Source organism: Etheostoma cragini, chromosome 1, assembly GCF_013103735.1.
Source record: "Etheostoma cragini isolate CJK2018 chromosome 1, CSU_Ecrag_1.0, whole genome shotgun sequence".
Classification (NCBI taxonomy): domain Eukaryota; kingdom Metazoa; phylum Chordata; class Actinopteri; order Perciformes; family Percidae; genus Etheostoma; species Etheostoma cragini.
In genome coordinates this window covers 29,068,851-29,084,626 of record NC_048407.1, presented here as the reverse complement: position 1 = coordinate 29,084,626, position 15,776 = coordinate 29,068,851, and the positions used below count along the sequence as shown (strand labels likewise).

At 42.0% G+C, this 15,776-nt stretch overlaps 1 protein-coding gene across 2 annotated transcripts in view; it reads right to left on the bottom strand.

Annotated features, from left to right (window-relative positions):
- Positions 1 to 15,776, bottom strand: part of LOC117947615 (transcription initiation factor TFIID subunit 4-like) — an 83,359-nt gene that overhangs the window by 2,230 nt on the left and 65,353 nt on the right. The gene's annotated exons all lie outside the window — the stretch shown is intronic.

Sequence of the window (15,776 nt, the reverse complement as noted above, 5' to 3'; positions counted from 1 at the left end):
GGAGGACTTCACACTGCTTTCTTAACATTTTACATTTCAAACGTCCATAGTGCAACCTCTGTTTATAACAGCACACCCAGGAAGCTATGTAATACAACAGTGATATTTTCAATGCATCAATAAAAGACTTGGAGACAAGACAAGAATCTCTGGGAATTTCAGAGACAACACAAAGACGTCTGCTAAAAACATTCTATTTTAAATGTCATCATGGATATTGGATGTCATGGACACTTATTTAGTATTACAAAAATGTTGTAAGTACAACATTTCTAGTCATGCATAGTGGGACCATAGACTGTATTTAAAGATAGATGGCTTGACAGCTCCCCAAAAGTGAAGCCAAAACATTTCGATCACCCTCTGTTGGCTGGCTGGAGTAGGTCATAAACCCCGCCCCCTTTATGCAAGTACACGTCAAATATCTTTTTCACAAAAATGATTTCTGTCATTTTAGGTAGTTCTTATCATGCTAATGTTTGTTCAGGTGTTTATTTTTCTGATAAGTGTGGTTTTAATTAATTTGATGCTACAAAAATGTAGGGAAGCCTCATGATTGACAGCTGTGATTGACTTGTGATTGGCCAGGCGGGTGTATGGGTGGGGATTTGATAATGCGGCTCAGCTGCCCAATCACTATTGCGAAGACTGGCTCCAAAATTACAAGATGGCAGAACCCGTATCGGGATATTTTGGCTTCACTTTTGTACAGTGGGAGTAATTAGAGATGCATTGTCCATCTTTATATACAGCCTATTAGGGGGACCTAGCTGCATTTAGCCATGCAAACGACATGGCTCTAGGGATGTGAATGTCGGTCAAGACAACATCAGATGAATCGCGATGAAATTTTGTAGCAACATTCATGTTTCCCAGAGGATGAATCTAATTTACTTTGGTGATCCCCAGCTTAAAACACTGCTCTGCTTACATATAGAGCCTGTAGCGTGGCTGAGGACTCATACTGCAGTTTCTGTCCAGTTCCAAAATTACACCTTTCCAAAGCTGCATAGGAACCCTGAAACTAATCACTGCACATGAGGGAATATTCAAGCTTTGAGCTTTCAACCTGAGAAGGTGTTTGGTATTAATCAACGGTGGGCATCAACACTGCTATGACGACCTTCAGCAACACACCGATTCCATTGCACTTGAATTGCTTGAGTGCACCGACTTCATTGAGGAGGTGCCTTTATGTATCAAGCTTTGTGTGCATATGAGTTTTTAGGTGATCTGAAAACAATTGTGCTCTTTTTCAGAAACCTCAAATTACTGCTTATTTCATTAACTTTATCTTCTCCTTTATAGATGTGTGTTTTGCACTCTCCCTTTCAGGCAATTTGTCCTCACTTTGCCTTTACTGAAGGAAAAGATCGATGTGGTGCAACCGAAGAAATAGTTTCCATGGGGAAACATAGTAACTGTTCAGAAGTAAGCAATACTATGTTTCCCATTTGCCATAAATGAAGTAATCGCTGTTGAATGGCTAACACATTGACAGTATCAATAGTCAGGAATGCTGTGGCCTCTATGTGATGAATGAGATCAAACAGATGCACTAATTACGTACAGAACTTCAGGTGCAGCAGAGTGTTCAGAGTTCTTTTTCTACAACTCACTGAACATGAGGCGGAGACAAACACTGGCAACATTCTCTGACGACAGGGGAAACTATCATTTTAATTCAAGCAGCTCTTTACATTGCCTTGAATATGAACACATTTTCCCTCTAAATGAACAACGCTGCTGACATAGATCTGAGCTGACGTTCCACTCTGAAACGGAGCCCTTGTTGTTTTTATTTGATCCAGGAAAAATGAAAAACAATATAAAAGGGGAGTGTATACAGAGGCTAATGCAAATCAAGGGATGCATTTACATTTGGAAATGAGAAACACTGGGAAACAAATCCAGCAAGTGCCTACTTGAACCCAGGCAGAGAGAAATAAGACATTTCAGTCAGGAAGACCTTCTCACAATTACATTGATTGCACCACTCTGTAAACATACAGTACAGACAGGCCTTAATTGCAAACATATGACGGGTATGGATTAACAAGAACTAAACTAAAGTCCCCCCAGCACCCGCCCCCTCATATGCTTTTCTTTGTGTACACTATATGACGGAGCTTTGTCTCAAATTTCCCTCAGTACACTCGCTGACCCCTGGTTGCTGGATAATAATAAGTGAGGTTTGCCAGGCCTCCTTAGCCGCCAATTAACCTAAACCATGTCTACCATCTCTGGCAGGCCCTGACTGGCCATTGGGAGCCTGGCCAGCTGATTGGCCTGGAGTGTCAGGCAAGTGTTAAAGGCGCTCTAAGCGTTGTCACACGTTTTTTAGGCTACACCGTTTTTTTGTCACATTCAGCAAACATTTCCTCACTATCTGTTAGCTGCCTGGCCCCAGAACACACTGTAAAATAAAGCGTGGTCTCTGTAGAAAGTCCAGGCTCCACAAACGCCAACAAATACAATCAGTGCCAACCTGCACCACCAAACATAACAAACAATCTTCCAGCGTTCCAGCAAATAACCAAAAAGAAGGATTTGGGGGTGGGGGTTGGGGGTTAGTGCGCAGAAGCACGGAAGGGAGGGAAAGGGGACGGAATGAGGAGGAGGGAGGAGCGAACTAGCCTCTTTATACTTATAACGTCAATACGAAGTGCCATCACGCAACATTGCTTAGAGCACCTTTAAAGAGAAACTTCACATAAAATACAGTTTTTTCACTGTCTTTCATTTGTTGGCATATAAAGTCAATTGGGGTGATTTTCCCAACGAAATTCATTTTGTGTGTATTTGAATGTTTGGTTTAGCCTAGTCTATATCGACAACATTTACTTTCCGGGATTGTTCCGGTACTGCAGAAAATTCTGCTGAATGTCCCGAATTTTTACCAGTTGTCCGTCACCTTCTGCTTTCTTTGTGATGGTATTCTAAACTCCGATCGATTAATGAGGACTGTGGTTAAATGCTCCTCAGATCTCTGCAGGGTAAATCAAGACAGCTAGCTAGACTATCTGTCCAATCTGAGTTGTGTCTTGCACGACTAAAATCCCTTTTGAACGTACACTTGTTCCACCAAAACAAGATCCTTCCTGAGGCTATTTTTCAGCAGCACTATTGCTTCGTCCAGCGGTTAGCGTCACCCGAAACAATAGTGATTGGTTTAAAGAAATGCCAATAAACCAGAGCACGTTTTTCTCCCATCCCGGAATGTTGTGTGGACTAGCAAGACCTCGCTCCGCAGCGCTGTGAAGTAAGGTCTGGTCTGCGAGACTAAGCTCGGCCCAATTCTCTAGCCTCTATGTAACTGTGACTCCAAGGTCTAATACTTACAATGACCAACCCAACATGGTAGCAGTTGCCACACCAAGCTGGTTAGATGGGGTCAGGATGCTGGTGAGACATGTGACCCATGACTAGATTATCATAGTTCCTTAAAAACCAGCACAGTCACAATACAGACATTTCATACACAAGACATAGTATGTAACACAGATGGCCATGAGTAGAGAATCCAGTCTGCAGTGTAGTTCATACACTTCGCTAACAATCCAGATTACTGTACAGTAACAATTGTTTTTGTATCGTACACTTCAGTCCATCGCATGCTCCCTCTCTCCCGTCTATGAGCTCTCTTTTTCTCTTTAAATCCTAATTTTGTTTAGTCTGCTATTGTTGTTGAAAACAGCTAAAGGAGCATTCTCAGAGATAGGTCTGTTTTTATTTTATACAGGCTATTTATTTTAGATAATTTTTCATTTACATGTGTTGCAGCTGTATATTTTCAAACAAGGACGGAAACCTTGTCCTTGCATTTTATTTTGATCACAGCCCGTTTTAATAAAAATGCTTGTGACATCTCACATGTGGCTTTGACATAGAACTTACCATTTAGCCCACTTTGTAGAAAACACCAAGATATACAGTACATCGTGTGTATGTGTATACGTCTTTCAGCGGTAAAATACTGAGATTGGATTTTGTATCCATATCACCCAGCCCTAATTCAGAGTTTATAAATATATTTAGGGCCTAGGAACAGTACAATTAACAGCAATAAATAGCTTGGCTATGTATTGACCCATACACCAGAAAGCCTCTCTTAGAAAAGCCGCTAGCTGAGCTACAACACAGATACCCAGACAGTGACTCTCCCAAGACCATAAATGTGCTTCTAGTGACTGTCAGACTCCCTGTCTTTTAAGTGGAGAAACGGGTAGTCTAACAGTAGCTTCTTGGGGCTGGTTAGCTCGGATTACCAGCTCTACATTGTTATCCGTGCTACTGTGCGGTGGTCAGGAAAGCAGTAGATGTGTATGCATGGAAATAATGAAAACAAAGACATGTTTAGACTTTGCTGTCGGTTACTCCAGTTACTCAGACCTACCAGTCCAGTCAGAGCTCTGAGGAAATGCCAGGTGTAAAACAACCTCTACAAACTCTAAAACTGCACACAAATTGTATATATGAATACTGTATGTATTATGTATGAATATGTATGTGCAGCTGGAAAGAGGCCTCAGGGAAGACTCAGGACTAGGTGGAGGGATTATATCTCCAACCTGGGCCGGGAACGCCTCGGGATCTCCCAGTTTGAGCTGGTAAAGGTGGCTCGGGAAAGGAAAATTTGGGGTCCTCTGATGGAGAAGCTGCCCCCACAATCCAGTACCGGACAAGCGGACAAAAATGGATGGATGTATTCCTGCAGCCTTAATAGTGAAAATTAAAAATTTAAACTAAAGACAATTTCAAACTACTTGTTTGTTAAAGCTGTTTGGGTAGAGTATTGAAACTAAAATATATATGCTGGCATTAACAGTAAACAGAAAAAATATTTAGAAAAGAGTTACAGTATGTGTGGTCTGCTGATAAATGTGTCAAGATTGGCATGGGACGATGTTGCATTCTAGGCCTGAATTATTAACCCAGCTCATCTCTGCTCTCAGGTCAGCAATGCTGACCTGCTGCAAGCGCCAGTGGGTAAAGCCAGCTCACACCAGGGCACGCCAGACCCTCACTTTAGGGAGCGACCCCAGCCTAATCAGGTCAATCATGGCTGAGCACATGTGAAAGATGAGTCTGCCTACCGCCAAGCCAATTACTGCCAATCACAAGTAAGCCCAGCGACAGGGCCACAGATTTTACCAATCAAAGCCATCCATCCACCTGGACGGATGGGCAGCCGTAGCCACAGGCAGTCTGTGATGGGGTGGTACCGTCGCCGCAGTGGTTGATGGTGGTTAGGAGAACGACAGTGAATATATAGCCAGAAATCGCTGTTCAGGTAGTGTGCCACAGCTCCCAGAATGCCTCATTCCCTTCAGGGACAGAGGTTGCATTAAGTGATCCAAATACAGGCAGAAAGGTCAGCACTCAACACAGCCTCTCCTCTTCCCTCCGTCTTTATATGCCCTCCACATGCCAGCACACCCAAACACGGGTATGTTGTTGTCGGTATCTATGGAGACCAATTCTTCTAACCAGCACACGCAGGAAATCATGTGTTGGAGGAGGAAGTAAGGATGGGAGGGGTAAACATCAATGCTAAACAAAGCAGATGGCTGAGTGTCAGTTAAAAAGGAAAGCAAGACATCAACAACCACGCTTTCCCTGTCGCCAGCAATTACACAGTAATTGTGTCTGAAATTCAATGAAAAACAAAATGGCAGGCTTTGTAAGGTCACAGTGAATGAAAAAAAAAAAGTGAGAAGAGAAAAAGCAGGAGAGCGGAGGCACAGAAAGAGAGATGGGAAGAGGAAAAACTGAAAGTCTCAAAATCAGTTTGGCCAAGAAAGATTCATGAGGCAAAAAACAGCATCTGTCATTTTATCTGTGATGGGCGCTTGGAGGCATTATGTCAAATGACATATCCATCGTACAGAACGCACAGGGATACTTCAATACATCTCTTCAGACATTTGACTTGTTTGGAGCGGGGGACAGAGAGAAAAACAGAGAGAAAGAGAGAGAGAGCGCAGTGGCTAGAACCTGAGGAGAGGAGAAAAGAAGAGAGCGTGTCTGTAATAAGGACTCTTTGCTGGCTCTCGCCATATTCTGTTGACAAACATGACAACGTGCCAATGAGCCACATTACTGTGCACTATTTCACCCTTCCATGGTTTCCCACACACATGTTCATGCACAAAGAGAGAGCCTGAGTGTGCCTTGTTTAGCTGACAATTAGTAATAAAGACTGCAGACTGCAAGTAAAACCGAAATGACAAATTTCACAAATGACCATTCTGACATTGGAATCTGGTTAACATACTACTGAAATTTCATTGATCAAGATTTTATTAATACAAATGTATGGTTACTTCAGTCGTGATATAAGGAACTTTCTTAAGGCTACTTATAAATGATGGAATTTGCCAATATATCTTGGCACCAAATATATATTGTACTAAATTCCTAGCAACTTAGTTGCATTGCAATACACTATGGAATTTAGTGTATTATACAACTCACTCAAGTGTACAGGGTCATTCACCTATTTGGATGAATCTGTGAGGAAACGGATGACACTGGAATACTTTCTATTTTTTATTTTATTATCTGTGGTTTTTTTTGTATTGCTATGTTAAGACCAACAACTATGCCCACATGTTCCTACAGAAAATATTAACCTACTAACAAATACATTGTTTAAAAAGTAAGAAAGTTATTTCCCTAAAATAGAACTGCAGCTTTTATTAAAGGTCCCATGGCCTGAAAATGTCACTTTATGAGTTTTTTTTTAACATTAATATGCGTTCCCCCAGCCTGCCTAGGATCCCCAGTGGCTAGAAACGGCGATAGGTGTAAACCGAGCCCTGGGTATCCTGTTCTGCCTTTGAGAAAATGAAAGCTCAGATGGGCCGATCTGGAATGGAGAGACACATCATGGCTTTCAAATGAGCAAAGTGGCTGTTGGTCAAGGCCACACCCCCAGCCCACATAGAACATCCCAAGGAAAGCTCATTGTGGGACTGGCTTTATTGGCTGTAATTCTGTACCAAGACTGAATTTTGGGAAAGAGACTTCAGATATGGTATTGGGGGACCACTAAGGTCTATATAAAAGCATACAAAGAGCACCATGGCATGGGACCTTTAAACATTACCCAAACAACAGTTGAAATGTGTTGCTGACTATTTTCACCCACAAATGAATACACATTTGAGCTATTTAGCTATTACAGTGGGATCCATAAACGCTCGTTTCCATACACATTAATAAAACCAAATGGCTGTAAAGGTATGAGAACATGTTTCTGAACATCACAAACATTCAGAAGTACTCTTTGAATAACCACAATTTGAACATACATATACTGTATGTCTTATTGGAAGGACTGGGCTGCCACATTTGGACACCACATCCATTGTTTTAATATGTCTGTGAATGTATGTTTTTTACTATGTTCCTTCTTTCTCACTCTCTTTCTACTTCTGACTAGTCTTCAATTTTGCAGCGACAGCAGCAATGCTTGTAAGTGTCTTGAGGAATTTACATTCAGTCCTTTATTGTTTGAGAAGGGAAAGGGGGTTTGGGGCAGGAGCGGTGGTGGGGTTCCTGCTGATCTGTGGCTTTGAACCCTGAGTGGCACCTGTGCCTTGATGCCGGAGCCAATATTGGATTTGGCCCAGGTCAGACCTTAGGGCGGTGGGTTAATGGCCCACTTTGCCAGGCATACAGAGCTACTCAGCTCTGCACAGGCCAACCTGCTGTCTCAGCACTCTACTCCTCACAGCGGAAGTTGCAGACAGGGTGCATGGTATGAAAACACACACACACACACACACACACACACACACACACACACACACACACACACACACACACACAGAGTAACGACAGTACAGTACCCGGCTAACATAGTGTGTAAACTAAAACTGGGGGAAAAACATTGCTCAGCATTCATATTGAATGATAAAGACTAGCCCTATGTTGGTTGAGAAATAGATAAGCTGTTCATGATGCAACATTACTCTTTTGTTGTTATTACTTTGATGCTGAAAAATCCGTTTAAACTCTGATGTCTACGCTCCAGGCAGGGAGGACATATATAGCACAACAGAGACAGACTGTTGACAAGCTAAACAAAGAAGTGAAGCTAAAGCTGTACCAGGTGGTGTTTTTCCAAAAGTTGAAGCCAGGGTGGAAATTAGCAGCAGCCACTAGTCAAATACTGATGAATATTGTGTATGATGCTGGCCACTGTGGCAGATAGCCAGCCGTGATTTGGTGGTCCACTTGAATTGCTAAGTGTAATTGGCTGGTAGAACCTTTCAAATGGTTTGCAGGTACTCAGGTGCTCCTGATGGGCCTCAGCTCCTCAGGAGCCCTTGACTGACTGACAAACTAGTTTACATGCTGGCTGACTGAAGGACTCACTTATTTGCTGACTGACGTGCTAACGGAAGAACTGGCTGTTTAGCGGACTGGCTGAGCGCCTGACTGACTCACTGACTGGCTGGCTAATTTACTGACTGAAGGACTAACTGACTGACTGGTTGACTGACTATGTGCCAGCAAGCAAAGCTTTCCCACATGTTCTCCTCCACACCGCATTTCAGTAGGGGAACGCTGCTTCGTCCCTTCACAGTGTTTACAGTGTGGAGCCCAGCCGTGGGAGTGCAGCCCCGCTTCATCTCCACACTCGGCCTGAAACGCTTCTCCTACGGCCGCCATTAATCAGCAACAGAGACTTTCTCTCTCCCTCTCTCGCCTCTCCTTTTCCTCGCTCCTCTACGCCCACAGACATGCTGGATGAGGCCATTTTGAAAGAGTTAACAGATGTCGGCTGATTTGCCCCGGGCTTTCTGACATTGCCCGAGTGATGTATTTGATGTGGAGTTTATTCAGCTCTAATAAACGTATAAAGAATTAGAATAATAATTCACAGATGTACATACCCAGATTATATGCTGGAGACTCTCTTTGAAGCAGACAAGGCAGCCAAGATTAACAGAACCAGGGGAAAGGATGAAAAGGGTTTTGGTTTAGCCCACTGATCATCAGAAAGGTCAGGATGGATTAATAGCGCAGCTTTATGTTCATGCACTGACACAGACACGGCCTTTGTTTCCATCACAGGTTCCTTTCCTTTGAAAAGCCTAAACAAGAGGCTGCTATTGTCACTGGGCTTTAAAAAAATGAAGCAGAGTGAAACACATTTGCTATATCTGGTTTTTCTTGTCTCATACATGCTTCTGGTAATTTGTCATGTGTGAACAGCAGAACGAATAAAGGGGAAAATAAAAAGGGATAAGAGTGAGGTCCAGCATTTTGATCATGGCAAAAGGGATGAGGGAATTACTTTCAAAACAAACAACTTCCATTTGCTTCACAGCTAAAGAACAACAAATCTCAAAAATGGCCAGTTGCAGAGCATCTTAATACCCACATAAACCATAAAAACAGCTACACAGCTCCATGGCAATGCATAGCAACCGTGCAGAATTTCAGTCAAGGAGAAAGAAGGCAAAAAAACACCTTATTACTTCTAACTCCTGCAAGCCATTTTGGTCTCCAAAGGTTTTAGAGCGCCGCAGGCCATGTGTCTGCAGTGTTTCGGGAAATGACTTGCCTTCGCACGAACACTGCTATGTTCTGCAGCACTGCTGCCCCCAGCATCCCCGCTCAATTTCTGTTTAACCCCTTCCTGCCTTCCCTCACACTGACTCACTGCAACAGAGAGCTCACACCCAGCACAATACTGTCACATTGTTCAGCCTCCCACAAACCAAGGCAAATCAGACTAGCTTTTTTTTTCACAAACCAACACATTAACTCCACGTCTAATTTGGCTACTTAAGCATGTGATGGCTCCTAACAAACACGGTGCAGGTAAGGCGTAAAGGTTAGAGTATATTCTGCAGAGCAAGATGGAGCAAAAAGCCCCTTCACCATTCCACTTGATCTACTACAATGTGCAACACAGTTTGCACACTTGAGTGTGTATCAACGGTGGATTAAATCTGCAAACTCGTTGACACAACACATAATTAAAACATCTTGCTCGAGGTCAGGAATTTTCTAATTAGTAGTGTACTGACAAAGCTGCAATTCCATCGCCCTGAGTTTCAAAGTCCACAGGTTACTGTTAAGATGAAAGCTGACCCTGGAGCACTATTCTGCAGGGCTGCTCATACAATTCCTCAGAAGACAGTCACAGGGTCACCAAGCTGAACAGTGTGCTGCACCCAGAACCTCGCTTCCAAACAAAGAACTTCAAACTTTCCTGCCTGGAAACACAATGCCCCCCCCCCCCCCTTTGTCGTTCTTTTCAACCTGAGAGAAACAAAAGATTGTGTGAAGGCAACAAGATGAAGAAGCCATAACATTGTTTTTAATCTGTTTAATTAAAATGCTCTATGCCCGGCTAGCTGAAAAACTTGTTAAATACTACAAAGGCTTTTTTTTCTGGGTCTTTGTAGCTTAAGTTGGCCACACCATATACTGTAGGAGTGTGGGGTAATAATAACATTTTGTTATTATCTATTACATGAAAAATAAATCCTATTGTCTACAATCAGACTAGTTCAGCAGTTACTATAGCAACAATCCAGATAATGCTTTTGTTCTTGTTGTGATTTGTAAATCAGCTTTATTTGTCTGAAGATCCAGATCCAATCAATAATCCACCAAACGATGTGTTCAGTGTCTTTCCTCTTTAGTGTTCTCTATAGAGGGAGAAAGCAAAAGCAGCTGAGAAATCGCTAACAGCTTGCCTGATAACCTGGACAGTTAATGCAGGCCAAGTATCTTTGGCTACATAAAGTATCAGAAGTGGAACTTTTTCAACATTAAATATTAAAAGCATTTCATATAGAAAATGAACCCAATTAGAGTTAAAATAGAAGAAGTGTAATGAGTCTCAAGTCAGAATGCTTGTCTTCAGAACTATTCGCTAATGAGCCCTTGTTGGTTTTGCACACTTTACTTTCAATGGTGTGACACTGTCATTTCTGCTGGTTTTAATTTTTAATTTAAGTTGAATGAGAGGGTGGTGACTGAGTTAATAATCAAGGCACCGGGGTGTTTTGCAGCCGATGGATAGTTGGGAGAAGTTGCCAAATGAGGCTTTTGGTCCACCCTTTGATGTCTTTGCGAAACATCGCAAATAGGAACAACCAGTTAACAAAAGCCTATCAGTTCAGAGTGGTATCGAACATAAATGACCACACTAAGGGGAACGCATCCTGCAAATGGCCTAATTAGGAAAAAAAGTAGGCTGGCAAAATAGCATGGCACTGAATAACACAGAATCCGAGCACTAACAGACATTGACTTGAGAATGAGATAAGAGACCAAAAGGCGGCACAACGGATCCCGCCGCTCTGCAGACATGTGCTGTAAACTGTCAGTCTTCACATAAATCTCATATGAGCAGTGACACTTTTCACTCACAAGAAAAGGAACGCACCAAGGGGCCGCAGAAGATAAGTAGATGGAGGAGATTACAGAGCACATTTGAAGAGGAGGTTCACACTATGAATTGGTCCTTGATCTGAAATTGACATAAATGGGGCCATTTTTTACATCATTTAGCCATCACAGACTCCCATCCAGCGCCGCTGTCACTGGTCCCCATGCACCTGATGCAACGCCTGCTAAGTATAAGAAGCAGAAAAGAGCTGTCTGAAGAGCAGGTCTGATTAAAAGCCAGCTCTTCTGGGGAAAGAGTAGAGTTTCATGTTTTATATAGATGGCCCAAAAAGACAAACCAAAACTTTGCTGGAGGATTCTTTTTTTTTTTTTAAATAGAGTGTGTCTGTGAATATTTGTGACCCACAGTGTCATTGTTTTTCATCCAACAAGCTGCCATGGTGAGATGGTGACATTGTTTTTATAGCAAGTTAGAAACAAATGGTTCCTTTTACCATTTTAGGCATTTGGCTATGTCAATTTAACAATATCTTAGATAACAATATAATAAGCTACTACTAGTTCTGCTGATAAATATGAGAAATACATAGAAGTCTAATGAGTATACCACATGGTTTATTTGTCACTGCAATTAAAATCATCAATACTTTGTCAATTAGTAGTCTACATGGTTTGGGGGGTAATAATGGCAGGCAGCAACACAAAATTTGGACTCAGCTAAAGAGTTCCTCATTACAGTTTTTTTGGCGCCTTCCTGGAGGCCTCATGACTCCCATCAGGTTCCTCTTCCCCAGGCCCAGAGGGCTTCCTTCCTACCTGCATAGCATTTTGGCAACCTGCTTTATTATACCATATACAAAAGCATCATTTTTCAAGCAGCTGTGTGTGTGTGTATATAGAACGCTTATCTACATATTGACTTGGTATAAATCCACACCCTTGTCTGCCATAATAATTACACATCTTGTAAAAGGAAGTACTCAATTCTTCCTGCACCTGAGGCGGGCAGCTGCAGGACTTGCCCACCGGCGCCCAGTAAACACACCTCTGGCGCTGCCTGGTATCCAAACAGCTTCACTATACACCCACAGCCATTACTTTCTATGGTGTAATGGCGCCTTTAGACTCCAACTGAACAGAAAGCGCCAACGCAGGCACGGTTAAATGTGTTTCTATGCATTGCGGGAACAAAGGAGTTGGGATAGGTCCGACAGGTAATAAAGACAGCAGGGGCCTGTTTTATAGTTGTCGACGAGTCAGACCACACACACGCTTAACTGCCCACAATCCGATACACACATACACAAACACACAACAAAGCAGCGTGTGTGTGTAGTGACACAGGCCAGCCAAGGACGTATGTTTACATTTTGCGGCTCTCCGGACCTTGTTAGAAAAACTGCTCAACATGGCCAGGCAGGTTTTTTATATCAGCTCTGCCATGACATGTAATCAGAACACTGATGCTGGTGATTGGGGCCATATCAAGCTATTCACAACTCTCCCAAAGTACTATCAGTGGAGGGCGTTCATTAGTCCAAAAAATACATAATTTATGCAATCTAAAAAATACATGTGATCATGAATCAAATTGGGAATGAGAGACACAGAAACATTGAGGTTCTCTGGTGATGCCAATTCTTTGTTTCAAGAGAAGCGAATACATGTCAAGCGCTGGGCAGCTGCCCGTCCAAACACTGTTGTTCTGCTGCTTAGAGGCCAGACAAGAGCCAGACCTGTTGACGCTCTACGGCAGACATCAGCAATCTGCGTTCATTACAATTCTTTTCTCCCACACTACACTGCAGTATTTCAGAGACAAGTGTATCCTCCATTATCCATGCAATAGTTTAGCAGATTGAATAACAGTCACGCCAAATATGACTACACTTATTATACACTGACTTGTCCTAAATTTACATCAAAGCATTAAACATATGGATTTTAGTGGACACAAAGAGTGACACTCAGGAGACATTAGGTCAGACGGCATACTAACTCTCATGAAAAACACACAACTCACGTTTTTCAGCAACACAAGTAAGCATCTAAAACAGCACCAGAGTCGATTTATCCTCTCTCCATTCAGGACTGATAACATTCATTTGCATGGTGATGTCTGAATTCTGCTGAGATTATTTGTCAAAAAATGCCTGAATTTCACAGTTAATTGGCCTCCCTAATTAGCACAGGATGTCTAATTCCCATTGCAGTCAGTGTGCTAAATGGTAAAGCTTTAGCAAGCGGATGCCATTCCTTTTCGTTTGAGGAGAGAGTCCCTGTGCAAGCCGTGCTACACTGTACATTACACACTCAATGATCGATTCTAAATCTTAATTAGGGAAACAACAAACAAGCAAGGGGACTTAATGAACTGTGTACGTTGTCAAACAGCTGGATGATCATATTTATTGAGATATACAGTATGTTAAATTTAATGATTTGGGCAATTAACTGTAGACCCCTCTGTAATCTCTGAGAGACATAAAAGGGCCATGGAGGCGAGCACAGGGGCCACAGACCTGATGGAAAGCAGCTGACAAATATTTGTCATCCCCAGAGTGCTGGGAGAGGCATCAGTGGCTTTGGAGACCTTGTGCTCAGGAATAAAGATATCATACAAATTTCACTCCCTTGTGTGCTTCAATCCCAGTCAATTACGGTCCTGGTTTACACTGCTCTGATGCTGTAATAAGACATGTTTCAGGCGCTCTCTGCTTTGCCGGGACCTCATCCTATTTAATGATCTAAGATGTTCTGCATAAACATTACAGAAACATAACAAAAGATATCTAAAAGTGGGCACAGTCTCTATTATCAGCCCCTTTTTTTTTCCACTGCCATCCATTTCTAACTTTTTTTTTTCTAAATTGGTCAAATGGAAAGCAGTGAAAAGCGAGGAAAAAAAAATTAAGCCGAGCCGAAAAGTGCGACTTGGATTTAATATTTTATAATTGCCAAGGGACATTCTAAGATCAATGAATTTTTGCCCGGGACGCACATCAGAAAGAGATGTACTTCAGTCTTTTTAGGGAACATTGGTCTATTTAATTCCAGTGTCTGATGCATGTGAAATATGCCTTCCATGGCCTCCTTCTTCTTCCCCAGGCACTGCTGCAGGCAGACATTACCACTTTTAATGGGCCTCCATGAGAAGAGGCAAGCCAGCCAATAACCCATCTTCACTAATGGATCGCCTTGTTTGTTCTCTTTCACCATTTTCTGAAGATAATTTTAGATTCTGGTTCTGTTTTTCATGACAAAATAGAGGACACTGTATCACAACAGTATTTGAAAAAAACAACAATTAACTAAATAGTCCTTTGACAGAAGGACAGACAAGAACGGTGTTATTTAAGCAATTTGTTCACAAGAATCATCTTTGTCGAGTTAGAGAGTGGTTGTTCCAGGTCATGAGGGGTAGCTCAAGTGTAACTGGAAGCCAGAAAAGGGCCTCTCCCAGTGGGAGACTAAAAGAAAAAAGGAACTTCTGGGCATTGTAGTAAAAAGCTTAGAGTGGAATAAATGGGATAGTTAACAGCAGTAGCTTTTAGGGGTGGGAATGATCATCTCACTGGTTGATTTATCACAGGCTGCTGAACCAGTCAACAGTATATTCACTAGTCATAATCTGAATTTGACCTCAATAGTCCAAAAAAGTGCCCATGACTTATCAAATGTAATTAACATTCTGGCCATACAATTATGTTGCCGGGTCATGTGAAATGGTTATATATTTCTTTTATATATAGTTATATAACTTAAACATGCCATGTTTAACCATTGTACAGTATTATTAAACAAATCAAGGGTTTATTTCCAATGACAGTTCCATATATATATTATCAAAGACATCAAGGGTTTTCATGAAAAGAATCAACCACTGCAAAAGTATGTGAATACTATACAAAAGAAATCCTGTTTTTGACAGAAAACTGGACAACGCAAACCACTCGTGATAAGCTACAGTGCAGTAAAAGTAAAGATGGTGCCACATTATTTAGTATTGAGTTTAAAGCAGAAATCTGCTGCTTACAGGATGCATAATAAACCCCTGCTCTGCTATGAAAAGTCCTGAATCAGATTCTGGAAACTCAAACTACTCTCTATGTTGGCATTTCTGCCATATAGTTGTAGAATTTTGCCTACTCCGTACATATTACCACCTCCGCTTCTCCCTCCTTGGCATTCTTCTGCCACCCCACCCCCCTGCCAGAACCTAATGAAAGATCTCTTCCTTTTTCTCCCCAGGCTCAAACCTTGACAGCTGACAATGGAGCTGACATAAAACTTATAGTTAAAGGAAAACTAACTTAAATATATAGTGACAAGAAAATGCACTTCTCCCTGGTAATGCCATGGTGCTGTTCTGCACAAAGCAATCAGGTTTAAAT